This window comes from Anas acuta, chromosome 3, assembly GCF_963932015.1.
Source record: "Anas acuta chromosome 3, bAnaAcu1.1, whole genome shotgun sequence".
Taxonomy (NCBI): domain Eukaryota; kingdom Metazoa; phylum Chordata; class Aves; order Anseriformes; family Anatidae; genus Anas; species Anas acuta.
Genome location: NC_088981.1, coordinates 28,062,490 through 28,089,715, shown reverse-complemented (window position 1 = coordinate 28,089,715; position 27,226 = coordinate 28,062,490). Strand labels below are relative to the sequence as shown.

Here is a 27,226-nt window from a genome sequence, read left to right as displayed (position 1 = left end):
ATATAGGTGGCTAACAAGGAGCCTCTCTTATCTGACACATTTCCTCTCTGCAGGTCTCTATTTGACACATTTGGTGGCAGCTCGAGCTCTGTTTTCCTGGAATTTCCCATCCTGATTTCCAGCTGCCTCTCTGGCTGCTGGCCTCTCCTCTAGCCCATCATTTCTAAGAAAGCCCACGCCAGAGCTGCTCAGGATAACTACTTCTCCCATGAGTTCAAGTCATTTCCTCCATCACTGCATCCATTAGATAGGTACAGTCACAGACTCTGTCCCACCGGTGCCTTATAGGAGAGAGAAGAGCTATTTCAGCTTGGTACTTCTGTGCCTGTACTTACTCGCTAATTCTCTGTAATGTTTTCCAGGGGAACATCAATAAGAATTAATACGTGTCAGCTGTGCTGAGCAATGTAATTAAGTGCTCGTGGTGAGAAGCTAACCCACTGCTGCAAAATGCCAGTTGGCACTTATCTTGGTTTCCAGATTTGTCACGCTCTCAGCCACATGTATTATTATTTACATCAGAAGGTGAATCAATGACCTATAACTGTGCTCTCAAAAATTAATGTAAATGAAAATTGTAGGCTGTCGCATTTGACTGTTTCCAGGAGTGTGAGTTACCTGAGCAGTGATGAACAACAGCTATTAGGTGGGGAATGACCAAGCAGAATTAGTTTAAATTAGCCTGAGCTAGCTTTAATAAACTACTGCAAATAAGCAGGTTGAGCTATGTGATCTCAGCAGTGCAACGTGTGAAGAGATCATGCATTAAGTATGTAAAGTGACCATTAAATAGCAAAAGTGACCATTCAATAGTGACATTATTCTTGCTACAGCCAGATGCTTCTGGGGGTTGAACAACAACTCTTCTTGATTCCAGGGAAGCTGTGAAGAGCCAGCTGCTGTTAATGATCAGCCAGGAAGGACTAAAGCAAGACTGGCTTGCTTTAGCCTGGGTTAGGAGGAAGGCTGCCCATCATGAGCCAAGTCACATAACAAAGTCCTAGCAATGCAGGTTGCCCTGCTTTTGTGCGCTTCTGAGAGGTGGCAGAGGGAAGAATTTCAACTGAAAAGGCTTTAAGCGTGCAGTGAGGATATTTGCTGACCATGAGATTAAAAGGTAAAAATATAAAGTAATGTCTGGTGTTTCTTTCACATTTCAGCACACAATGGTTGGATATGTTGTGGTTTGTTCAGTAGGAATGCCTGTCTGGAGGGTCTGAGAGTGAGCGATACTGTTTTATATGGGAAGATGAGAGTACTGGGTCAGTCTCCTAGCCTGGCTTTCTTTCACCTGGAAGGGGATCATTTTCTGTCAGAGAAATGCAAACAGGACAGCTACATCTCTCTCCTGTTTGATACTAAGCCCTACAGTCCTAGTACCAGTGGGTTTTGATTCCTGCTACTCATGTTTGCACTCCTGAACAGTGTGACTCAAGTAAACTCACCACCTGATTCTGGGCGTTGCACCCTTGTCACCTCTGGGGTACTTTATTCCTTGTCTCATCTGTTCTGTGAGACTTTACTGAGTTTAGAAAAAATAAGGACAAATTGGTGTATAAGAAAGCTATGGTGGTTTTTGGTTATAACTCCATAGAAATTCTCCATGGTACAATAGAAGGACTAAAGCTGATGTTGTAACTTCTACATTTCTCATGCACACTTGAGAAAAGACAGAGAGGATAATGTGATAGTAGATCACTAGGGAATTAAGCTTGAGGCCATGAGAAACAGCCCTTAGGATTTCAGCATTAGTCATGGAGTACAGTTAATGATATCAAATTAAAGCTCAAACTACAACATGACTTTTCTCAAATGGCATTAAAACAACCTCCTGACTCACAGTGCAATATGCCGTAGCTCATTCTAAATTTCAGCTCTTATGTCTCAACTGAACAACCAAATATAGCAATTCGGAGACAGATAATTAATTGTGAGGCTACATAAATGGCTGATGTAAAAAATAACTGGGGTATGTGACTGCAAATTTTGTCTGTGGTATGCCATTGGACACGCAAGGTAAACTGACAATTAATTTACTTTGCTTTGTATTCAGTTCTGTTTCCCATACTCACCATGGATTTCTGCCAATTTCTTCAGATTTGTGCACATAAGAATCAATTTCTTGAGGACTAGAGAACCTCTCTCATGTTTCATCCTATTTATTTTCATGTTAAATACAGTCATTTGCCTTATTTAACAAAATTTTTTCATTAATGGGAGTAATCTGTGAAACAAAACCACTAGATAATGTTTTGCAAGCAACTCCCTGAAGCTTTGCCAATGAACTTCAGTGACAATTTGTACACAAGCTTGGGTTGCAAATGGCTATAGATGTATGTTCCTGGTGTTGGGGAAGGAAACAAGACTTCAGCACTTCAAACTCATTTCACATGTGACTGGCATCTGAAGATGAAATAAGTTCATTGTACTTCCAAACTTGTGATTTAAATCTGTTTTTATTCTGTCGATGCCTGGAATATGGCAGATTTATTAACTATGTGGTTAAGAGAAAACATGGGAAATCATGTCTGAAATGAGGATTTCTGATATGAAGTCTTTTTTCTTATTTTAATCAAAAGTACTTGTAACTTTAATTTTCTGTTCTTTGTGTGGTGTGTGTGTGTGCTTTGTTGTTCCCCTTTAATTCCTGCTCACCTCTGAATCCTGTGACACTATACTGAGGCACAAAGCTGAACTACAGAGTGAAGTGATTTGAAAGATTTATATCACTTAACCTCCCCGTATTTAAACCAAGGGTTCACACTGCTTATTTTCAGCTGTTTACCCTTCGCTGATGCTCATTCCATTCAAGGAATTAGAACTGCTTAATCAGTTTGATTATTCTAGACTAAAGTACCTGCACTATACTCTATCAACTTAAAATGTTATCTGTGTCAGCCCCCACTGACACTGAGTTTTTCTAAACATTTGCAAGGTTATCCCAGCTGTTTACTAGGTATGGACTATGAGACAAGTGCTGTCTTCAGCACTGGCACAGACACCAGGCTGTCTCATACCTCTTGATCACTCTAAGCACAGGCTTAGATAAGAAGAGCAGATACTCAGGCTTTCTGTTCTCCATGCCATCTACTTCTGCTGTTCAGCAGCTATTTCTAGAAGCTTAGAAGCTTTTCTGTCTCAACTCTGCATGGGTAACTCTTCCGGTCACCTTCTAGACATCACCAGAGGGCAAAGGAAGGTGCTGTAGTTCTGGGAAAATATAAACAGATTGGGCCAGATTCTTTAATACCTGCATATTGGTGGAATCGTTTCTACACTTCTGCAACATAAATATACCCAGAGTTCAATACAAATTGCAACTAAAATTGGTTGAGGAAAATAAAAAAGCAAACATAAGCTATAAAAGACTGGAGGCTGTATGTCTCTGCACTGACACTTGTTCCCTTCTCTCTGTCTCCCACATCTCATTTCTTCTCCTCCAGGAGAGCTCCACCTGTCTGCCTTCAGATCAGCCAGCGTGTGACACCAGCCATCCAGCTGTGTGTCAGATGGCTGAACTGTGCCTTGTCCTATATACAGCCACACAGATTTGCTTATAAATATCAAACCTGATACAGTGACTGACTCAGCCTAGTTTTTCAGCTGGTAGCAGGATTGTTCTCAACTTTTAGAATCCGTAAAATTTCTTTGCTTGACTCAGAGCACAATTCTTTAAAAAGAAGTCTTGGATGTAAAATCAATTGCTTATGTAGCAATGTGCAGCAAAACTCAGGTGTTACCTATTTAGGCCACTTGAGTACCTTGTGGGATGATGCCCTGCCCCCAGCTGTCCTGGGGGAAAATGGACAGAAACATCACTTGGGCTTGCAGCTAGTACATGAATGTAGGTAGTGGACTGAGGGGGGAGAAGCACTGCCATGCACAATGTAGAAAGCTCCTTGCACTACTGTTCCTACTCAATGTAGGAGGTACAGAAGGAAGAGAGTAGAGGTAAACAAGAGAGGGAGTGAAAGCAGAGGAAGCTGGATGGTGTGGGGCTGCAGCTGCTTCTTCCCCACAGCTAGTTTAGAGTCTTTCTCTGCCCGTCCTGCTCAGCTCCCACTACTGAATAGTGTGGGCAGAAGTAGAAGCAAGAAGATAATTCTCCTAGTTCCCGGTGTCTGCCTGCCTGATGCCTAGAATCTCTGCTCTGTGGATTGCTGCCAGTCAGACAGGGCAAAATACCTTCTTCAGGGATGCTCTAATTCTGTGTGATTTAGGGAAGCTGGGGACCTGCATGGTGTGACTTTCCCTCATCCTTACTGATGCAGTTGCCCTGACTCAGTCTGTAGTTTATTGCCATTATTACCTTTTTCTGTGCTATCTGGGAGCTATTAGAAACCCATCAGACATGCAAATGACTCCAAACTCCTCTATTAGACTCCAGCTGAACTCAGCAGGAGCTCTGCTCTTCCTTCTGTGCAGCATTGGTAGTATCGTAGTTGTGGGTAGTTGAAATCATGGTGGCCACTTGAGGAGGTTGGTCAAAACCATCTAGGCTCTGACCCAGGGTGTCCTTGGTGTCCTGGGAAGCTTTTGGCATGCATTTCTTCAACTTGTAGTGCTCCGTGAGCTGAAGAACTTCAAATCGAGTCACTGTTTTTTACTGGGAATGCACATTTTACAAAAATAGGAATGTAGAGGGGAATACTGGTGTTACTACTGAACCTGTGCTATCGAAGTTGCTTCCAAAAGGGAAAGAAAAGATGATAAGACATAAAAGGAAATCTGACCTCTGCTACTGTATAACAGTATACGCATGTGCAACAGGTTGTATAGTTGTTTTACTGTTGTATCTGGTACTTGCTGTAATAATGTCTGAAATTCCTCAGCAGCTGTAAGTTCACAGATCTGCATCCTTTCCAGGAGAGATCCCAAATGTGATGAGGTATATAAGGCATACCAACTGCATACTTCTCAAAGCAGCTTTATTAACATGCTGCTGTTGGATAGTCCCATCCTATCAGTCCTTGAGAAAAGAAATTACAGTGAATAGAATAGTCCAGTTAGAAGAGACCTTCAAAGATCGTCTAGTCCAACTTTAAGTTTGTGCCAGTCAAAATAGTTACAATGGTCACTGCTGTTCATATCTTGGCTCTAGAATGTGGCTGTGACATTGCAAAAAGAAACTCAAGGCCTTCTGTCAGCTTCCTTGTAACCATGCCTGACAGTAAAAAGATATAATGCAGATGATGATATTGCACTGCTGAATGATCGCCTCTTTCTAATATTTTAAATTAATCACTTTTTATTTTTCCAGAACAGAATATTAATCTCTCTTCCCTAATCTGCTTTTTCTCCACGAATTTCCTGGCAATTGTACATTTTCAAACTTAAATGAACCCCATTATAAGCTAATCAAGCTGTTCTAAGTGCAGACAGAAAAAAGAAGAAAGGACTACTTATGTCCAATATACCTTCTTGAATACCTGGGAGGTTCTTGGACCACTGTAAATGGAGGACTTTCTAAGAATATGGATACTAAACATAGTTTGAGAGGCTGGAAATAAGAATTTCTACAAAGCTGTCCATTGCAGGCTCAGCATTTGCTCAATACAAATGCAAGCACAGGTTTTTATGGAACTCCAGTTTCTGGAGTCTGGAGAGTGTTCTTGCACTACAAAGTAAAAGCACGAAAACACAAATCTCTTCTGAGCTCAAGTGGGCTCATCGCAAGTCAGTGATTTCTATTTCAGATAAAGTGGAAGAAACAGTTTGGTTTTCAGGCTCACCTGCTTTGTCACTAGATGGCACATTGGTCTAAAGTTTCAGAACCACTCGCTGTGGTGTTGCTTCCAGTTACGGCAGCTGCATGGACAAAGAGCAAGCTGTAGATGAGAGAGAGCTAGTACGTAATTATGTCTGTGCTTGCCCTGTGTGTGTGTGTGCATGTACGCGTGCCTGTGTGTACAAGTCCCAGTATGTGGTACACCTGCAGACAGGAATACAATTCTGCAGATGCTCTGAGACTGTTGCTTTGTATATAACACAGTTATATACAGCACACAGGTATAACACGGCACTATCTGAGTGCCACCTTTACAGACCCGTCTGTTTTGTACTTGAAGTGGCTGAAGGTCGTGTCAGACTGTACACAGCAGTACCTCCTCAAAGCAGCTTTTGTTACCTAGCAGCTTGTATTTAAAAGAGCATGGAAAGGAAGACCTTAGGAACTTTACCTGTAAATGACTGAAATAAGTGGTACGTGGGGGACAAACAAGAAGGATTTTTGTATTTGTCTGCAGAGAGAGGTGGGGGCTCCCTCCAGAATCTCAATAAGGTGCTTCCAGATGTTATTTTCGATGTCTGTTCCTGAACTGTTGAAAAGGTCAAGATAAAATCAGAGCCCAGCACACTGTATTGCATGTTGTCTCTTTTATGTCACAAATAAGTGCATTATGTAGTTAACCACTGCCCTTTCCTGCTGCCATCCTTCTCCCTTCTTTACAAAGAAGCCGTTTGCCAACTTCAAGAAGTCCCTAGTAGCTTAGTGAAATGGGTAGTTGATAATGAATTTCTGCAGTGCATTAAGGGGTCTGTTTTCTCATTTGTGAAAAGCACCTTCAAGAGTGCAGTCATCTTTTTTCCCAACAATTTTATGCCTTTTTTTTTTTTTTTTTTGAGGAAGATACATGCAGAGATTCGCTTGCAGATTCGCTTGCATGCTGTGTGTGTTTTTTTTTTTTGTAAAACAGGTAAACTATCTGTTTACCTGTTTTCTGTTGTGCTTTACTTCATGAGACTGGTATTTGTATATTGAGAAAAGGCTTGGATTTAGGATTTGAGACAGCTGGGAGATTTCATTGTCAGAAATAACTTCAAATTCTGGATTCTCAAATAAAGGCAGAGGTCTAGTAAATAGTAAGAGCATTGGACTGAGGTCAGTCTGTGGAAAAGGTACTGCATCTCATTTTTTTGTATAAATTTTCATTTTACCCTAACTTTTCCCAAGTTATTGGAAAAAGCAAGGCAGGTTTGGAAGCTTACTAAAATATAGTATTAATTTTCAGCCTTAGAAAGGCTGTCCTATACAGTAAATCCATGGGAAAATAAACACCTTGGGTTCATTTTGATTTCTACTGCGCAGTAAAACTGATCCCGAATTTTAGATTAATTAAGTGACTTTCTATTCCCCTCTCCCCATTAATTCTACTAATGCATTATGCATGAAGTATTTTGTCCTGAGATTAGGTCTTCAATCAGTTTAGACGTTCATCTGATTGTTTTTCAGCAATCTGAGAAATATCATGCTAACCTTTTTTCCTCTGATTACCTGTAGATAATAGGTATTGTATTTTTAACACTGATCCACACATAATCAAAATCCATACCTTCATCAATAAAGAGAAATAAATAAATCAAAAACAGAAAAAGACAAAGAAAATACCCAAGCAGACACAAAGCATAGTGAAGACACAAGGCCAGTACAGAAACTAGTATGACTGAGCACATGCTAAGGTTAAAGAAATTGCTTTGTTTTGTAGCTTTTGCAGGTACTTTAAATGTTGGCAGCTTAAACTCTGATATATGATAAATAATACTAGCTCAAATCCTTTCCAGAACTATTATTTTGGAATTAGATATTAAATACATTAACAGTTTCACTCCAGTATCCTTTCATTACCACAAAGTTAATGGAAAATATATTGATTGGTAGTTCCAGCCATACAAATTAACTTTGAGTAGTAGCATACAGAGTGTAACTATTCATGAGGAAGTGTTTCACTGGTATAGACATTGCTGTTTTAGGCAGCATAGCCACAGCAATATCTCTCACAAAAAGAGTTGTACCACAGTGTAGGCAGTGTTGGCAGCATTTCCTATTTAATTTGCGCTTTGTGGAATGATTTATTATGTGCATTCCTTGATGTTGGCATTCTTATAAATTAAGAGCTCTGGAAACAAAATTATATTTCTTACATTTTGAAAATGATTTTCTAAAAATCTTATCAGCGGCATCACCCAAAAGTATTGACAGCTTATGAAAATTGTCACCTCTCAAAATTAACTTCCATGTCTTATGCCCCCCAAATTGAACTCCAATATGTTAGTTGAGGCTTACAGAAGGAAGAAAGTGAAATAGTATCAAATGGAAGATTTCAGAAATCTTGCATGTTCTTCACTGTACCAGCTTCTTTTTCCTATTTTTTTTTGGGGGGGGGGGGGGGGGGGGTGAAAATTGTAATGGTGAAGTCATATGAAATTTACTTTCCTGTTCTCTGTTTTCTTAGGAAAAACACAGCAGTATTCTGTATCAAAAACTTACCCCATTTAAGCTATTATACAAGCAAAAAGGGTAAAATAAGGAGGGATTTGCATCCTAGGTTTCTTTCCATCTTTCGGAATGGACAATACTTAAACTGCCATCCACAGGGGAAAAAGATGAAAATATTTCAACATCAGTTCACCAGGAGGCCAGCTTCTCAGCATAAAAAAAAAAGTCCTCCTAGGTGAAGCCTATTTCCAGTTTAATAATGTATGGTAGTTATCAGTTGATTCTCTTTTGAGCAAAACATCTGCTTCATAATATGACATGCATTACATGACATGTCAAGTGACAGTAGATTCAGAAACACGGCTGCTCAGCCAAATTTTGTCTGCTGATGTTTGGCTAGAACATTAATTTTATCTTTGCTTTGAGCTGTTTACTACCATTCGGTCATTAATCACAGATAATGACTGTTTTCCTGAGGGTTAATGCTTGAATGCATTCTTCAAAAATTGAAAAATATTTCTGTATTCAAGCATATTCCACTGCCATGCAACATAGAAGCAAACAAATGTTGTGCTCCTATTATACTGATATTACTGATATATGTCTCATTAACATACCCCAGATGTCAGCACTATTAAAATCTGTCACTCTTCCACATAACTGCTAATTTGTTATAAGGAATAAAATACCTGGTTTTTGGATTGCAAATGTTTTTAAAAACAACCCTTCAGTTACATTTTCATCCCAGAGCATAATGCATATGAACAGAGGAAATGTAGTGTCAGTAAGATTCATTCCACCAGGGAAAGTTGGTGGTAGCCCATTTATTTACATCAAGAAATACCTGATTTGTGTTTCAATGCTACAGTGTCTGGCATTACCTCTCCCTCTTGCTTCCCCAAATCCTCCAAGCACTCATTTATTAACAAATATCACCATCCATAAAGTATTCATGCTTCACAGCAGCAGTAATTCATTAATCCCACCAAAAAAAAAATGCAGTTTAAGTATCAGTTGATGGCCTTCTTGCTCCCAGTGACTAGCCTTGTGTAAGCTTTAAGTCTAGGTGTGCATGCAATGCAATGTTGATACCACAGCTATCTTTCAAGCCCCTAATGAGACAGTTTGGACTAGGAGAGTGAGGTGGAGGGATTATAATGCTACACGCTTGCTGCCTCATGCAGCTCCTATTTATAGACTGTCGTGGTCTAGCCCACATGCAGACTCCAGCAGTGCTCCATCTTCTTTCTGCTGACAATACTACAGTCTCCAGAACATTTGGAAGAATCTAGCTGAATATCTTTCATCTTTGAGCATATAAAAATACAATGAAAACCAGCTTTAAGACTTGTTCTCATGCCATAGACCTGAAAAGAAAAATTAAACTTGTGTCATGTGTCACAACACTTGTCATAAACTTACTCAACAAGGAGTAAGCAAAGAACTTCAAAGATAAGCAAGAATATCATTAAATAGCTGAAAGGTGGATGAAGTAAACAGTTGTTAATTAAATATCTAGGTCATTAATAAAAGAAGCTGTTTGAAGTAGTCATCCTCATTCTGTCTGTGGGATATTAAAATAGTTGCAATGCTGTGCTAAATATGGAGGCATTGCAACTGAGGATCAGCTCTGCTTTGAGGTCCTATCAATAACAGGAGATACAGAGAAACACATGCACAGATTCTGCTTTTGCTCACAGTTTTATAGGGGTGCTACTATACTAAATTTTACCTTGCTCTGGCTCTAAACCATCAAGTTACTTTCACAAATACAACTTAGGAGACACCTGCACACCAAAGTACCTTGTTGTTTTTAGGCTTTTCCTGTATGTACGTGACAACAGACTAGAATTCAGGAAGGAAAGATGGTCTTAGCTTAACTGAAGTGAAATTGATTCCTATTTTATTTCACAGAACTGTAGGTAAAAGAAGGTTCATCGAATCAGAAGGGAACTCAAATTTTTTACCACAAAGAGAGTAATAAATATTTACAATATGGGACAAGTTGCAGTTCTATTTAAAATAGATATCTCTCACAGCATGGACCCCTTCACCCCCATCAAACTAAGATTGCCAAAGACCTAGGAGATACTGACTTCTCCACAAAATTTATATGTAAGGCTTTATGAGGTTATTTTTCCTCTCTGAAGTCAGTTCTCACAGGAACAGCCTGAATTCCATCTAAGGTATGCCAGTGATGTAGAAACAGCAGGCTCAGTCCAGGCACAGTCCTGAGTTTTTTGCCTTGAGTACATACTAGTCTCTTACTTCTGCATGCTTTAAGTGCCCAGCTTGCAATAAGATCATCATGAAGACACAAGTGGCAGCCACAAGTACAGCTGCATCCTGCCCTAGCACTCATTATCGTTAAGCTCATTGATTGGCATCTTTTGATTATTTTGTCCATCTACTTAATGGAAGGTGGGTGGCATTTTACATAGCTTTATTCAGCATTTAACTCCTTTTTTTTTTTTTTTTTTTTTCCCCTCATGGTACCAACAGAGACCTGCTGGTTCCTGATGGCCAGATAACACCTGTTACAGGAAGCTGTGTAAAATATGTTCCTATGCAGCTAATAGCACAGAGAGGGACACTTCTGTTTTGGTGAATAGATAGAGAGAGTAGGCCAAGTGCCACAAATTTGGCTTCAGAACTATTCATCTTCGTAATGCAATCTCACTAAGTTTTTGGGCATTCATAGGTTTGGGTTGCAGTGCCAAATGAGCTATCAGGAAAGACAAAAGATACTAACCAGCAATCCAGGAGAGCTTTCTGTTTATGCAATTTGAAGACACAATTAACACTGTTTCCAGAGTCTGTTATTGGGTAACAACTCCCAAACAAGCTAAGATCAATTAAGTTTATTACATTTAGTGATTGGATTGGGTTTTATTCCTGTTTCTTTTTTCATGGGAAGTGACCACCTCTGAGTGCGTGATGCTGGAGACTCAGGCTGGGGGAAGCAATGCAGGATAATCAAGTTAATCATACTTCATAAAACACAATTTTTCCATTACTTGTGAATTCAACACTGATCTACCAGGAAAACCTTCTCTCTTCCTACCAAAGGTGTCTTGGAAATGGCCATAATTGCTGGTAGGATAAAGCTGTATATCTTTAACTATTATGCAAATACTTGCATTTCAGGTGTTTGAATGCAGCCATGGGGGCAAAAGGAAGGGAAGAGAGGGGGAAGTCTAAGTGTTTGACATTGAGCTTGCACCATGCTGGGTGATAGCATGAGAGGACACACTTCTCCACACTTGATTTACATGTTGAACCTCATCTGTTGATTGAAGTGATTTAGTTGTTGTTAGCATTGTTCTAAGTTTCTTTCCCTTGCTTTATTTCCATGTTCAGGCACTTGTTCTCAGTGCTTTAACTGCAAGAAAATGGCAGCCACTGATCTGCAAAAACACTTTAATAAAATGTGCACAGACACATACAAAAGCTCAAGCAATTTACATGAACCAATTAAATGGCACCCCATGTCCCTAATGAGCAAGCTCAGAGATACAATTAACTGATATATTATTTGTTAAATGAATCGACCTTTGCCCAACGCAATCTATAAAATTAATTTGGCACAGTATAACCCTTGCAGATCGGCAGTCCATTCACACCAGGAGTCTAAAAAAAATAAGCACAACAGGCATTTCAATACCCTATAACATATTTAAACATGTCCCAGGGTATTTCACAATCCATAAAACAGTACTAGCATTTGTAGTCGATTATTCATTACAGCTACAATATATGGCATAGATGTTAACTTGTATGGCATTTTAATTTCCCTTGACCCAGCCCAATGTTGCTTAGGAGAGGGCACTGTTTATTTGTGTGAAACGGTGACAAGGTCCTTCAACAACAGGGAACTTTAGCTTGCAAAATATTTCTTTCTTCTTTTGTAGACATTATGTTCTAGTGTGAACTTTGCAGTCCATCCAACTTTTTTTTTTTTTGTTTGTAACATTTGCATCTATGTGTTTCTGAATAGAGTGTCACTTTTTCAGCCATCCAAAGAGGCACACCAGCACCAACTGTTGAAAGCACATTAGAATTTCTTTGTAGTGATGTGGATTGTATGCTGGGTTCAGCTACCAGTGGGAAAAGAAAGGACAGGAAAAAAAAAATACAGGTTGTCAAAAGCATCCTCGTGATTGCTTCATCATTGACAAAGTCAAAGAATACAAATGACAGATATTCTGAGAATGCTGTGTTGAAATTTGTCAGTGCTTAGCAGTGATGTTCATGTTGTTTTCCACATCCATGACACAGTACTCCTTGGTTAACATGCACCTTGTCTTTTTTTTTAAGCACTATCTATGTGCACCAGGTTCTTATGCTACTGTTGAAATCTACTTTAACTGGAAACAATATTTAATTTCAGCTACATCCTTGAAATCAGAGTTGCCAACTGGCAACAGCATTATAATTTTTCATCACCAGCAACAAAACAGGTACTTGCCAGTGTTCAGTTAGTCACATGCCTGTAGCTCTCTTGGGAAGCTCTACCTTGGACTGTAATATAAGACCACATCCATAAGACTATGGCCTTCTTTACTTGTGTGTTCAGTGGTGCAAAATGTCTTTTTTTGGACACTGGCTATGTCTGTGCTGCAAAATAGAACTATTAAGGCTGATAGTGGGTTCTCCTGTCTGCCTTGGAGAGGACCCAGCCAGGACAGCTGGCATGAAGTGACCAAAAGGATATTCCATACTGTATAACATCATGCTCAGATGTAAAACTGAAGGGAGCTTTTCAAAAGTAGCTGTTGCTTGGACAATGACTGGGTATCAGTCAACTGGTGGCAAATGCCTTTGTATGACTATTTTTTTTTCTCACCCTTTTCCTTCCCCACTCCCTTTGATTATTAAACTGTCATTATCTCAACCTGTGAACTTTTTTCCCCTCACTTTTGCTCTTTGATTCTCTCTCCCATACTGCTGCTGGGAATGAGTGAGTAACTGGATGGGAGCTTGCCTGTCTATAGAGGTCCAATTACCACAGACACCATTTTTTTTTTCTGTGTGTTTATCTGTCCTTCTCTTAGAAACCCTTTAGTCTAGGATCTTAACGCCATTCAGAAAATGGCCACAAGCACAGACTGGAAATGGGTGAAAATGGCTTTGTTGCATGAGAAAAACAGTGTGGATGAATGAAGAACAATTTGTCACCTTGGACTTTGCATACTACACAGATGAGCATGCAGATACTACCACACACATGAGCATGCAGATACTCATTCCTAAAACATGCAATGTTATTTTGTTTCTGAGTTTAGGAACACCTACCAGGAAAAATAAAATATTGTAACTATAACTGAAAATAATGCAATTTTAACAAGGTAATTTGTATGGGGCCATAGTAAACTTTTGACTTATCATCTGGGAGAACTGTAAACTACAGAGGTCAGTCAACAAATTCTGCAGTCTTATTGAGCGTCATAACTGCAACAATGCTGGTGAATGGAATTTTTATAAGATGTCCTATGGCTGTTTGCCAGGTTGAACAGGCATTTTGTTTTGAAAAATTACCCATACCCCAGCAAAGGACAGCCAGAGCTACCTCTATACTTACCAACATTGACTTGTGGAATTGAAAATGATGAATTGCTCAAATTTGGTTCCAATCATTCTTAACCGTACTTAATAGTGCTTTTAATCAAAGAGACTTGTTATAAAAACTACGTAAATTCAAGGCAGAAAAAAATCTTTAGAGAGCGGGATAATTATTTATTAAAGACAATTCTGGGCATAGTATCAAAAGCTATTTAACCAATCAATATCATTTTGGGGTAAGTATCTGGGGATATAATTTTGTCATCCATATAAATTTAGGGAAGGCTGCCATCTTGATGACATTAGAAAACATGAAATTATGTAAGTACTAGAACTCTCTAGGTCCCCAGTCTGAAGTCAATGAAGTTACTCTGACTTACATCTTCAAAGTGATAATAGGATTTGGCCTAATTTTATGGGAAGTGTGCTCAGAGGAAATCTTTAATTTTCAGAAATACCAAATACCTCAGACTGTAGATTTAAATTGTCTTCCCCATATTGAAGAACTCTCATTCACTGTACAGCCAATCAAGATTTAAAAAGAGCCTCTAGGTCCATGTGGGAAATATTAATAATCACCATAATGAGATTTTAAAATGCAGAATCTTCAATTTCTATTTTTCATTTGGTTTTTCAAAACTGAATAGCCTGTAGAGAAACTAAAATGAAAGAAATCATTTTAGAGCAGTGACTTATTTGAGAGTAAAATAATTCAGCACTTCTTCCCCAGGTTTCCAGATGAAAGTGATTAATACTGAATATCCGAGTTACTGACTTCTCTAATGCCAATAACACTTCCCAGTGACTGAATATGCCATGAACATCTCAGATGGTTCTGTGCAAACAGCTTTGAACATAAAGAAAAGGTAAGAATATCAATGTGCAACAGTGCCAGTCTACAAGAAGCACTGTTGATACGCTAAACTAAACCAACCTAGACTTTGATTTAGCTTTTACCTTCACCAGAACTCAGATTTACAAGGAGGGCTTGAACGCAGGCAACCAGCTAGTTTTGCCTACTGTCAGAGCAGTGAGGGCTGGCTGCTTCCAGAGGGCTAAGGAGCCTTGAGCTGTGGGCACTTTCTGGGCTGGCAGGACAGGGCATCACCAGCCAGAACTTGTCCCTCAACCCCAAACAGGGAGAAGGACAGGCTGGTGGGACAGCTGGGGCATGTGTTAAGGCCAGGCTGGTTCATCAGCCCACAGGTGAAGGCAACCAGGCTTAAACAGGCTTGGTGAAGTCAACCAGGGTCAGCCCCAGGAGTCATAGAATCGTAGAGTCATTAAGGTTGGAAAAGATCTCCAGGATCATCCGGTCCAACCATCCCCCTACCAGCAACATCACCCACTAAGGAATGTGACACCTATGCTTGAAGTTCTCTTTATGCCCATAATGTTGGGGCAAAGTAAAATGTGTTCATCTGCTTGTATGAAGATTTAGCAGATGGACTGGAGTTATTGGCAGCAGTCTGTGTTTCAGTGGTGGAAACTGCTACTCAAAAGTGAAATCAAGTTCTTCTGTGTGGTGAAGGAGGAGGAACCACCAGGGAGATGGGGAACTGAATTTCCCTCAGCATTTTGGATGAACAAGTGTGGAGTAAAATGTGTTTGCTAAAGCCATAAAAGAATGCCTGGGTGGGTGGTGAAGGAGTGGAAAGACTATCTCAGAGATGAAAATATCAGAATAATAAATTTTCAAACAAATCTCTTTAAAGCTTTATGTGGTTCCAAATTAAAAATCTGAGGGGAAGAGCTCAGTGATAGCTAGTAATAGAGGAGCTGCTGACAGTGTTATTGGTGTTCTTCATTGCTAATGAAGAAAAGTTTGCAAGCCATTACAAAAAGCTACAAGCCATGGAATGGCTTGCTACAAAACACTCTATGGGCGTATACCTTTTGAACAATGACTGCAAATGGTCATACTATTAACAGAATTTAATATCACTTGGATGCAGGCTGGTATTTTTCTGTTGTCTGTACATGCAAAGACAGCTTAGTTCCAGACATCACGGGCTTAAATTTAACGCAACAGAAAGCAACAGTCTGAGATCAATGGCTGTCATCCTATGGAAAGTGATAAACACATTTCCCTTCCAAGAGACTGTGTCTAAACAATGTTTTAATATCTCTGTGGAAAATAGATGTGGCTCATGGCTAATCTGAAAATGCAATTGACTCCCACACAAGGGACTGACATTAATTTGTTGGTGTTTACAAACCAAGAGTTTGTCTCTGATATGCAGCAGTGCTAAGAAGAAATCAGATGCATTAACAGCTTGAGAAACGTGCAAATGACACATTTCTCTTTACAATATGGTAGTAAACAAACATTATAAATAAGAATCCATACTAATTCATTCTCTAAAGAAATTTGATTATACCAACAAGGCCACATCCTCATTTATGTCTGTAGTAGGCAAGTTTAAAAAGTGCTTTTTAGTCAGAACGTTATCACCTACGTCACTTTGCATTGGGGTAGCTAAGTACAACTGATACAAGACTACGATGAATTAAATTTGTGGATTTATCACAAGCCTATCTGTCAGAATTAGCCACATAAGACTAATTCTGAAGGAAGCAAATGAGTTGACAAAAATGTCAAGAATTTGGAGGAAGCATCACAACTGTGTCTGGTCCTGTTAAGAAAACATTAGACGAGGGAGGCTAAAATTTGGAATTACAGTTTTTTGTCTAGTACCATGGACTCAAGCAGTTGGATTATGTCTTTTGTGGGGTTACAGTTTCAGAATGCCTTTACTAAATTGCTGGATTTAAAATATCTTGGCTTCAGTGAATGATGATAATATTTACATTGAGCTTTTGAGATACAGCATTGTCTTTCTAGCTTTCCCTCTGGCTTCACTCATATAGCCAAAGGCTATACCAAGAATCAGATTGTTACTTAGGCCCTTGATATTATGTGGATTTAGCTGCACAGCTGTAAATCAAAGTGATAGTTGTTTCTCTCATCTCTCTCTCTTTTTTTTTTTTTTTTTTTTTTTTTTTTTACCCTATCCTATGTAGATTTTGGCTAATCTCTTATTCTTGATGGTTGTTTCTTTTGATAACTTCGAAGGCATATTTCTGGTTAACAATATTACTGTTACTTGTGCTGTTCACTGCTTTCTGCACACACATGAAAAAGCCTCTTTACTGTTTGCTCATGTCATTTATAGCTTGAATGCCTGATGCTTCAAGGAACATTATAAAAGACAAACTTGAATAGTTCTGCTGCAGTATCATTCCTTATTATCTGTAACTCTTTCCACATTTATTGTTACTTTAAAAATTTACTATGTGATCATCTCATTAGCATTCAGCAAATCCTCATGGCTACTTCCTGCCGAAATCATGACCTGAGCACAACTACAGCAATTGGAAAAGAAACACAGAAAATTGAGATAAGCAGCAGTTTTAGACAAATTCATGAGATGTTGGTGAAGTTCAAAGTTATGAACAATTTGGAAAGGTTAAATGTCAGGACTTCCATTGTATACTTAGTAATATTTTCATTCTGAAGGGAAAAAAATATAATTCAAAGCATATAGTTTCAAATATGTGCACTGAATTAATATGATGAGCCAACAGGTAACTGAAAAAGCTATTTGCACATATTACATTTTGGCTGCACAAATTTATTTTACTGTATGAGTCATCTACTGCTGAGGGGTCTTAAGAAGACCTCTAACAGGTTATTTCTTGGAAAGGTAGTCTGGAATTAGAGAAACACAAAACATAGTTGCACGTAATTGATGCTATTCTTAAGTGTTCCAGCATTCAATTATAATAAGATTTTACTAGACTTTATTGCTTTATTGGATTGAAGATAGTATTATCTCAGAGATAAGAAGACATGTTCACAGCCATGTAATGCAGAGAGATATTAGCTTTAAATATATTGTTTTTTCTTTCTTTCTTTTTTTTTTTTTTTTGAAACAGCCAAAAATCTTCCATTGTAAGAAACCATATCTTAATCATACTTGTAATTTATTTTCTCTATATATTCTGCAGTTTGTTTGCAGAATTTTAACCCTTGCTGTGGTTTAGCCACATGAGTGCAGTGGCATTAGCATGAACATGAACAGTTGTATTGTTTCAAACCATGCAGTTTGAGTTCCAAAACGTAAATGATTCTTTTCCATACTGCTCTTGGTCATGGCTTTACCAGTTTCCCAAGGAGTGTGCTCAGAGTGAGCGGACAGCTCAGTGCAGGACATAGTCTTTTTAAAATGTATACTTCCCTGTATATAGTCCTATAAACAGAATATCCCACTTTTTTGTTTGTTTGTTTTTAAAGTGAATATGGGCCAATCATTTTTTTCCTCCCTCTCTCTCTCTCTCTATATATATATATATACATACACTATACTCTCTCTATATATATATTCCCATTTGTGGACAGTTTGCCTATCAATGTGCTTTGTCTTCTGTCAGTGGTCTGTTGTTTTAATTACTTTCAAGCTCTCCAACCTCATCTGTAAATCTTATTAGTGGTTTTATATCTTTTAGGGTCTGGATAAAAATTCTTCAGAGCAAGGGGGGAAAACCTGAGGAAATTTGCTATAAATGTAATTGCTTTATTCTGGCTTAAATGTGAAGATTTGTCAGGTATTCATTTTTTTTCATATGTAATTTAATTCCATCTTTTTTTTTTTTTTTTTATAATAATGTCACAAAGCAATTTATTACATCAACAACTTCACCTTTTCTGGGAGGGTGCATTTGCACCCCAAATTGTAATGCTATTAAACAATCAAATTAGTGAAAGCAACCACTGTTTGCAGCTATTCTGCTTAGCTTTAATTGCCATCTCTAATTCCTCACTGGCAGTCTTTTCCAGCCATTCTAGTCTCTTGGCCAAGACTGATGTCAGACGGATGGTCTCTAATTAGTGTTTTTAATATTGTCACAGCATGCGTTTTTTTTCCATCATCTGGAACTTTGCCAGTGTTCCAAGAATTACCAAATATCAGTATTAATGCTTCTGAGTTTCCACAGAATCACAGCATGACTGAGATTGGAAAGGACCTCTGGAAGCCACCTGCTCCAATTTTCCTGCTCAAGTATGGCCACCTAGAGCCTGTTGCCCTGGACCATGTTCAGATGTCTTCTGAAGATCTCAAAAGAGGGAGACCCCACAACCTCTTTGGGTAGCCTGTGCCAGTGCTTAGTCATCTGCACAGTAAAATGCTTCTTTGTGTTCGGTGTTCAGACTGAAACTGCAAATTTGTGCTCATTGCCTCTTCTCCTGTCCCTGAGCACCACTGTAAAGAGCATGCCTCCATCCTCTTTATGCCCTCTCTTCAGGTACTTGTACATATTGATAAGATCCCCCTAAGACTTTGCTTCCCTAGGTTGAACTGTTCCTGCTCTCTCACCCTTTCCTCATATATGAGATGTTCCAGTTCCTTAATCACTTTGATGACCCTCTGCTAGACTGAAGATGAAATAGGTGACATGATCTTGAACATCATCAATAAGCAAATGCTTCATTGTTATGCTTCCTGTTTTAAACATAAATACATGCTACTGTTACCGGGATGGCTCTGTGCTTGAGCAATTATAGAATAGGTCTGCCTTTTTAGAATAATTACCTTGCGGTAAATCTGAGCAGAAAAGAGGTGATGAGGAAGCTAGTAGGAATCCATCTTGGAGAAGCCACAGTGCAGTCTCCTCTGATTAAAGGTTTACACTTGCTCTTGAACAACTTTGTCTTTGACTTATGAGAGTCCCTGCAATCACCCAAAATCCTGAGCACCGATGACTAACACTTTCCAGGAATTCCCATGGGCCAGGAGACTTTTCTTACTCTGTGAAGTAATGACCTGGCTTCAGTTACTCATGTCTTTGTTACACCTTCTGAGGTATAATGAGGCATTTTAAATGTGCAAGTAAACCTTAAGTATTCAGGAAAATCTAGTTATTGCAACATGGCACTTTTCAGCAACACAGCTTACCACAGACACTTCAGATCTATTGTTCCTTCCATAGTTCCCCTCTCTAAGGGGAAACAAACAAACAAACAAACACACACCTAAGGTCACCGTCTTCCCTCTGAGTGCTTGCTGACTAGAGACAGGAAAATCCAAGGGATCAACTAACAATGATGAAAAATGAGACCAAGAATTTTATTCCTCAGAAGCAATGAAGTTGAATTCAAAAAAGTTATTGCCTTTCTTCTCATGCTGTGTGAGGAGTGATCTTCCAAGAAGGACACAGTAATAAACTAGGCAAGTGTGAGAGGAGGTGTAGCAGCTAATAAATAACTGGTGGAACTGCTGTATCTTAGATGGCCTGAGTTTTCAGCTTTCCCTCATATAACTCTACCAACTTAACTGGGAACTTTCACTCATGAAAGGACAATTAGGTGCATTATTATTCAGATCTCTTTCATACCTTGTAACATACAATTATCAAAGGGAAAATTGTGACTCTTCCATTTAAGAGTAATTGCTACAACAAATTCAGTTATGTATTGCAAGGCAGAACTTGACTTACAAAAATCTTAAACTTGCCCTCTAAGAACTTCATAATGGTGTCAGTAGCAATAATAAAAACTATGATTTGTGCATCTTCTCAGCATTACATTTAACACATGGATAGTATCAAATACAAACAGTTCATTTTGTTTGTTATACTTTCATTATAAAATCTAATTTTTATCTTTTTTTTTTTTTTTTTTTTTTTTTTTTAAACACACCTATATTTATTTATCATACCCAGAGGCTAATTTAAGTCCTGACATTGTTGCTCTGTGTGCTGTACAAACACAGAGTAAAAGCCTTTGTCTCTCAGGGACTGCAGTCTAACTGCAAAAAGCAGGAAAAAATGCTCATAAGGGAATAAAAGGTGGGTGGTGTGTGTTGTCCAAACTCATACAGAAGATTTGTGTGGAAGCTTTGAATTGAGTTCAGGTCTGCAACCTCCTTGTTTTGTTCTCTATCTTCTGGATGCATGTGCCTCTCAATATAGGTGAAAAACTGGAAGAGATTGCTTCTTTTCACTCTTATCCCAGTGGATGTTGCTTTCAGTCAAAGGCACAAGTTCTGCAGAATTCCATTTGCACAGCTGAAACAAAGTCCGTTTTTCTTTTTTATTTTTATTTTTTTAAACTTAATAATAGAAAATTTTATGCAGGATTGGGATTCTTTATTTATTTGTTTTAAATCCCATATGCAATTTAATTCACTAAATCTGCCTTGTTTAGGACGTTATTGTTTTGTGTTGTCCTGTGAAGCATTTTTATTCTTTCCTGATTAGTTGTGACATCTTCATTATCACTTTGATGGAACATATTTTAACTAAGCACAACTTTTGAAGACAATCTTCTAGATTCATAAACTGTGTGACTTACTAAGCTCTCCCAACATGCACATCTGATTATTTTTTTTTTGTCAGATTCAATATCCTATATCTAGACAGACTAATTCTTCATTCTTTCATTTCTGCAATAGCAGAAACCTAATTTAAGTCACTTATTTTGCTGATGAAAGACTATTATAAACAGAACTAATTGGTTGTTTGTTACTTTGGAAGATGTTTAGATGCAATGGACTTTTTTTTTCTGTCTGGTGCTGATAAACTGTTTTATACTAATTATATAACCACTCAAAAAAAAAAAAACAAAAAAAAAACAAAAAACAAACAAAAAAAAAACCAAAAAAAAAAACACCAAAAACCACCATGATTTCTTTGTTTCCTGATCTTGTTCCTTTTACTATGTATCCTGTTAAAATATATTTTCACATTCATTTGATTTCAAACTCTTTATGATCATTACATTGTCTCCTATTAAACGAGGGGAAGTTCTAAGCAAATAGTGCATCTCATTTAAGTAGATTCACTTCATATTCTATGATGCTATGATCTGCTTGTTCCCATAAAGGAAAAAAAAATACAGGTCCCTGTAGAATCAAAGTCTCTGTGTCAATCATTTGGAAAAACATTACTGGGAGAAATGCGTTTGTGTTCACTCAAATCTTATACTAGTTATTTTCAACCTGACATCAAGGACACAATAATACCTTTTGCTTTTGAATGTCTGCATTAGCAGCATGGAACTTGCCATAATTATTTCATCTAATTCATTGCTAAGACAGGAAAGCCATTTCCCTGAGTTAAATTCTCATCTACCTTGTGTATTTTCCTTTTATTTGCTGGGGAAGAAACAGAAGTATGAAAATAAATGGCTTTCCCTGACTTTGGGGATGTCACTTTCCGTGACAGTCATTTTTACACACTGGTCTCTTAAATAGTACAGGAGCCACTCAAACAAAATTCCATTGTCTTCAGTATGACTAATGTGCATAAAACTGAGTATAATGTTTATCATATCTAGGACACAAATTTCAGAGCTGCTATTGATGGATGAGAAATGGAGGCATGCAAGCAGTCACTAATTTTCATTTTTCCTCAGTTCTTTCAGTTCTCTGCCTAGTTTGGCTTCTCATTTAAAAACCATAGATCATAAATCAGGAAAATACTTGTATATGTACCTGCTTTTAGCATATGATTTAAACCTATTGACTTCAGTTGTTCCATTAGAATGAAAATAGCCCTAAAATAAGGTCTAATCTTGTTTACTTGCAAAACATCACATTTCTTTAAACACAGGGGGCAACAGCTTTATTTCAAAATCTGTGCATCTGTGGTACCCTAATCACTACAACTTGCATCTATGCTCTCAATTAGGCATACTTGCAATTTCTGCCACTGGCTTTTTCCCTCAAGCTGTAGAGGCTGCAGTCACTAACCTAGGATCCTAGCATGTACAGTCACTATACCCACTAATAATATAGTTGATCCCTCTCTATGCTGGTTATGCAGCTCTGTGCATTTGAGTTGTAGCTCCCATTTCTTGTTCTTACAGCTGGAACTGCTCCAGCTAAGCCGGAAAGTGCTCATGAAACAATAGTGGTTCTCCAGCAGTAATTCTATGTCTAGACAAGACAGATATATCTAAGAGTAGGTTATGTCCAAGGCTAAGGGCTAGGGTTTAGAACAGTGGGTACTGAAGAATTATGGTTTTGACTTAATACTGTAAGACATAAAGTTGCTGAAGCCAGCAAGACAATTTTTTCCATTCCTTGTTCCTCAGTTCTGAGGATAAGGTTAAGGCTAGTTATGAAATCTTGCAAGATACATACAAGAGAAAAAAAAAAAAAAAGAGGACTGGTGCTTTTGCATTGGCAAAAGCCATCTGTTCTGACATAACGCTTGCTACAAGCCAAGATAAAATAAAGGTTAGACTGGAGAACCCACCAGATCCTCTGGGACAAAATTATGCCTGGTATGGTAATGAGAATGGTACTGTTGTGTATGGTACTTGTAGAGCCAGGGTTGGGATTAACACAACTAATAAGAATTGTTTTGGGTTTCTTCATGGTCCACTGAGCTAGATTGTCAGCTGTTGCCAGCAATGTACCAAAACCATACCACAGATATGTTTTGGTTCAGGGAAGGATTTTGCCTGAGCTTTGTGCTAACTTGCATTTTCTTCCACATTGCAGGTTTCAACAAGACCTAAAAGGCTACATTTAGGAGCATTAACAGAATGGGTAAATTCCTTACCAATATCATGGTAAGACACAAAACAAATCTGAGGACTATGTTATGAGTTGAGTTTTGTTAGAATTCAGCTGTGCATTGTGTATTCAAATGTATTGTGAACTTTTTGCAAAGAAGTAGGGATGAAAGCTAAAACATGAAAATGCTAAGTATGCGATTCATGTAAACTCCCATAATCCTCAGTAAATCTACTTATTTCCAACTGATTAAACATCTAAGTAAAAACAATATCAAATCTTGTTTAATATTACATATTGTTTAAAATCTTATCGACAAAACACAAGTTATAAGTAGGTCAGAATTCATGTTTCTTGTGTGATTTGTAATTTTTTTTTTCATTTGTAACTCATCAACAGCATATTTCCCAAACACTATGCTATACAATTATTGGGCTTTATCTCCTGTAATGTTTTTCATGCATGCTCCAGCTCAACAAGTTTGGGGAATCTAGGCCAGGCAAAGATAGTGGTTTTATTTGCATTTAAATCACATGAATACCTGTAAGAGTTTTGCTTTTATGTTTATACTCTACCGGTTATGGGTTTATGCAGTTATGAGAAAATTCCACAAGCTTTGAGTACAAGAGCAATATTTGCTGTTCCGTAAGAGAAGTCTCGTTTTTTACAAGAAGTGCATATATGGCACATTTTTTCTTGAAGCTGCAAATTAAATAGCTCCATTAGGAAGCCAGCATCAGTCAGGAAAACATGTATCCCTTTAGTGTCAGAAAGAGCAGTTATCCTGGACAAAGCATCTCAATGATTAGGTATTACTGTTTTTGGAATTTAAAACCTAAATCACCACTTCAGATTTAAGAGAATATGGCACCACCATTTTCACTGTTACTGTTACAAGCTGGTTTTTATGTTTACATAGTTATCTAGGTTTCAGAACTGTGGTTATCTTGTTTAATTTTCTTGCATTTGCTAGAATTAGTAAGTAGGCACACCAGGTAACATTCAGTGGAAATAAACGTAAATTGATTCACATGGGAAGAGTTTCTAAGCTCATACACAAAGTGGTGGGCTCTGAGATAGCCTTTACTTTTCCAAAGCAAAATCTAGGGCTTATGATAGAGGGTTCCAAGACAATGCCTTATCAGTGCTCTTATCAATGAAAAGTATAAAAGAAACACTAAGAATTTTTAGTAACCTGACTACGACATTTTAGGCATTCATGGTACCTTTTAATACTGTAAAGCATTCTGCTCTTTCCCCCACCTCAGAAAAGATGCATTAGCAGAGGGCAACAAGAAAGAATGAAATATTAAAGAGCTACATGCTGGAAATGGCTAAACAATGCAACTGAAATCACAAGCAGTGTGGAAATGTTATATAAGTATTAACGATATGTGCAAAAACTAAGGACATAAAAAGAAACTTACAGGAATCCATTTTCTAACATTAAAGAAGTTGACTTTTTGTGTGGTGGGTGTTTCAGCGGTGGAGCCCATATTAGCGGTTATTTTGGTGCTAGAAATCTGTGTTTTGTAGGGAGATTGGTCAACTCCACAGATCAGAAATCTGTCAGTGGGCACTACAATTGTAAATGTAGTCCCTGAGCTGAAAGTGCCTGGAGGGTGGAAAAGCACTGTTGAGAAGCAGTGTCTTGCCTTCTTCTTCTTCTTCTGCTCCTCAGACACCTGCTCTTGTTATCTGGTAGAGATAGTCCTGGGTTTGGTCCGACTTTGTGTAGTTATGCTATTCTATGTACTAACTCAGAAAATATTTACTAGCAGTACACCTATCAAAGGGGAAAGTTAATTGCTTGTCTTCCTGAGGAAAATCCATGGAAACAGTGAGGCTAAAATGTAGAAATATGCCTTAACTACCTGAACTAATTTAAAGGTATCATAAGGTTGTGGCAGATGGTAAGTTAGGGAGAAGAAATGTTCTTATTTATTTTTGTTCACTGGTAGGCTCTTCTGTAGCTCCAGCAATTTAGCAACAGTGTGACTCATACCAAATTAATGAACATAACCTGTCAGCAACCTTCTGTGCCAAGTGAGAACTATCGTGGGATATCTGCAGATCCCTGAGGTATGGCTTTACCCTGCATCACCTCCAGGTATAGGCCTAAGATCACAACTACAAGTATTGATTCACTTCCACATTCAATGAGGAAAGGGTATAAATCATAATGCTTTTTTTGTGGACCTCACAGGTGAGGCTGGCTTCCTTCAGCTGCATAAACCTGAGGCCACGAAAAAAAAAAATAATCCCAATTTTGATGTGATCTGAACTGGACAGTTCAGATACTTCTCATTTAGACTTATGAGCTCGTTTAACTTACAGACTAGAAAGTACAAGAAAGTTTCAAGGCAGGAGGGCACAGTGATATTTATATATATATATAAATTTATATTTTTTGTCATTGCACTGTTAGTAATTGTTATTCAGTCTTTCTCTTTGGGCTCTTTACCACAGGAAACCGATCATGTTAAATCCCCTTACACAGATCTAGAATTAACCTGAGAAGATTACAGGTGTACGCGGTATGTAAGAGAGCCTAGAATGGCAGATGTCTATCTTTAAGGTGTCTAAACACTTTGATCTAAAACAAGAGGGGTTTGACAGCAACAGAGCCCGGCGCCTCCCTGTCCCTTAGAGGAAGGGTCTGGAGCCCGATGCAGCCACGGCCCCAGCACGAGGGGACTGCTGCCTCACACCGTCCCTCTTGCCCCTGGCCTAAGGGCCACAGGAGCGCAGGGCTCCGGCGTCCTGCCCTGCTGCACTCATACAGCGTTTAGGGGATCCGAAGCTGCTGAGGCTGCTGCCGCCTTGTTTTCTCTTTTGTGTTCGTCCCTTGCTTTCTAGTCACTGCCTCACACATGCCCGTTACTCGTTTGGGGTTAAAGCAGGGCTGACGTGAGGGCTAGGGAGATGAATGAGTCCACAGAGGTGTTTGCTCTAGCACGGGACAGGGTGTGAGGTAAATAGGCTGCCTGAGGAGGGGTTTAACCTTCTTTTACTGTTAACACACATAGGAGTCATTGCAACGAGTAAGGCTAGATGCAGATGTGATGGAACAGCAGAAAGGAGGGCTGCATGGCTTTGTGATATCCACTGATACTGTGTGAGAGACAGTGTGAAGTCGGCTATGTTCTGTGGAGGTGGCAGTTGCCTTTGTAATTTCCATTAAACTTCTGTCCTGTTAAAAGTGTGGTATGTGGTAAGGCATAGCTTTAGATGGTGTGTTCCTGTCAGCCTAGTCTGTGGAAGAGAGGAAGAAGAAGTTCTGTGGCTGGATACACAAAAGATCCTAAAATGGAAGAAGACTTAGTTCAATTTTACATGTATTTTGTCTTCCAGTGAACAATGTAGGAAAGGAAAATTGAACATTAAAAATATTGTCAAATCTTATTGAAAAATATAAAAGACTAAAATGTGACACAAAATGCTTGGGAAAGTAGAATGTCAATATATTTTAAATAAATCACTGACAAACTTATTAAATCTTTCTCTAGAATAGAACAATCTCTTTAGTACATCATGAGATCCAACAGTGACTGTCTACAGCCTTTGGATGAGTAGAAAGACTGTTGGGAGTGTTAGAGTATGTAGGTAGATCCTGGTGTTTAATGCTAAAATGTAAATGGATATGCGCGCCAATTACATTCTTGTCACAAGAATATTTCTTAAAAAGCAAAAGCAAACCAAAAAGCCAAAGCAAACCTAGAGCTGATTTAAACAGAATTATTATCTCATACATCAAAGGCTCCAAACGTAGAGTGCCCCCAGGACTTGGAAGAGAGCATAAAATGGCTGATAAGTATGTACTTTCATGTATTAGAATATTTTTGTCTATGTATCCAAATTGTGCACAAAGTATAAGATCAAACAACTAAATAAGAGTTTAGAAGCAAAATGTTTGGTTGATTTA

General features: G+C 38.4%; 1 long non-coding RNA gene across 1 annotated transcript; it reads left to right on the top strand.

Moving 5' to 3' along the window:
• The first annotated feature begins 489 nt into the window (after positions 1 to 489).
• Positions 490 to 27,226, top strand: LOC137852981 (uncharacterized). The gene is made up of 5 exons (XR_011094123.1): positions 490 to 1,117; positions 23,287 to 23,357; positions 25,263 to 25,383; positions 25,771 to 25,838; positions 26,811 to 27,226. It is a non-coding gene; the product is annotated as an uncharacterized lncRNA (long non-coding RNA).